Below are 1,845 nucleotides of genomic sequence, written 5' to 3' on the forward strand. Positions count from 1 at the left end.
GGGTTGTACAGATAGCAAGTGACCAAACTACATTTCAGAGCAGGAGTGTCTGTCCTGGGAGCTGAACTTCTAAGTACAGTGTATGTATGGCTGTCATGTTCAGCAGCTTCAGTGGTGTCCAACCCTTTGTGACCCTATGGACTATAGCTCGCCAGGCTCCTCTGTCCATGGGATTTTCCAGGCAATAATACTGGAGTAGGTTGCCATTTTCTCCTACAGGGGATCTTCCTAACCCAGGGATCTAACTCACATCTCCTGCATTGCAGGTAGATTCTTTGCTGCTGAGCACCAGAGAAGTCCCTATACCTCTCCTCTTTTCCTACCACTTACATATAACTACAGATCTTCTTTGACTTAAGATGGGATTATATCCAGATGAATTTACCATAAGGTGAAAATATTACAAGTAAAAAATGCTTTTAATACCCCAACATATTGAACATCATAGCATTCTCCGAACACTTAATATTAGCCTGCTGCTGCTGCTGCTAAGTCACTTCAGTTGTGTCCGACTCTGTGTGACCCCATAGACAGCAGCCCACGAGGCTCCCCCATCCCTGGTATTCTCCAGGCAAGTGGGTTGCCATTTCTTTCTCCAATGAGTGAAAGTGAAAAGTGAATATTAGCCTACAGTTAGGCAAAATCATCTATCATAAATTCTGTTTTATAATAAAGTACTGAATAACCCATATAATTTACTGAATACCATACTAAAGGGAAAAACAGAATTAATAAAGTACTGAATAACCCATATAATTTACTGAATACCATACTAAAGGGAAAAACAGAATGGTTGTATGTAACAGAATGGTTTTAAGTTTATCAACTGCTTACTAGTCATGAGACAGTATAACACATATCACTAGCCCAAGAAAAGATCAAAATTCAAAATCAAAGTACAGTTTCTACTGAAAGCATTTCACCTTTACATGATCAAAAAGCTGAACAATCATAAGTCAAGCCATCATAATTTGAAGACTGTCTGTATATGCTATGGTATTTATTCCCCCTAAATTCATATGTTGAAATTCTAACTCCCAAGGTGATGGGATTAGAAGGTTGGGCATTTCTGAAGTGATTAGATCATGAAGGTGGGGCCCTCGTGACTGGAATTGTGGCTTTATAAAACAGAACCCCCAAAAGAGCTCCCTAGTTCCTTCCACCATGTGAGGGCACAATGAGAAGTCAGCCGTCTGAACCAAGAAGAGGGCCTCACTGGAACCTGACCGTGCTGTAACCCTGATCTCAGACCTCCAGCCTCCAGAACTGTGAGCTATATGTTTCTGCTGTTTGTAAACCACCCAGCCGATGGTATTTTGTTATAGAAGCCTGGACAGAGCAAGACAGTCTATAGGCACAGGGCAATATCACAGGGTTGGAAGCTCATGGTGATCATACCCTAGTTCCCTGAGGTCACAACCTTCTCTGCACTTACCATTCATCCTTTAAGTATCACTCAGTGAATATTTGAAACTGGGCATTGACAACATGTCACACCGAGAACAAGCCCTGGGGATACAGAGGTGATCAATAATTAACGCAGCCCTGCTCTTATGGAGCCTACAGTTTACATCAGATGCTGACGCACGTGAAGTAATTAAACACACGTGTGAAATTGCAGCTGGGCTAAGAGCTACAAGGCACAGGAATGAGATGCTGGAAACTGGGTAAAGCGCACTAGTTTGGGAGGTCAGGGAAGCTTTCCCTGACTCAGTGACAAAAGAAGAGATAGCTAAAGAAAGAGGAGAGGGGAAAGTCCCCCGGTGGGAAGCACAGCAGGGGAGGAGGCCCTGCATGAAGGGCATGTTGCACTCCTGGGACTGAAAACTGACCAGTGGCTGGGGG

This window comes from Bos indicus x Bos taurus, chromosome 10 (assembly GCF_003369695.1).
Source record: "Bos indicus x Bos taurus breed Angus x Brahman F1 hybrid chromosome 10, Bos_hybrid_MaternalHap_v2.0, whole genome shotgun sequence".
Classification (NCBI taxonomy): Eukaryota; Metazoa; Chordata; class Mammalia; order Artiodactyla; family Bovidae; genus Bos; species Bos indicus x Bos taurus.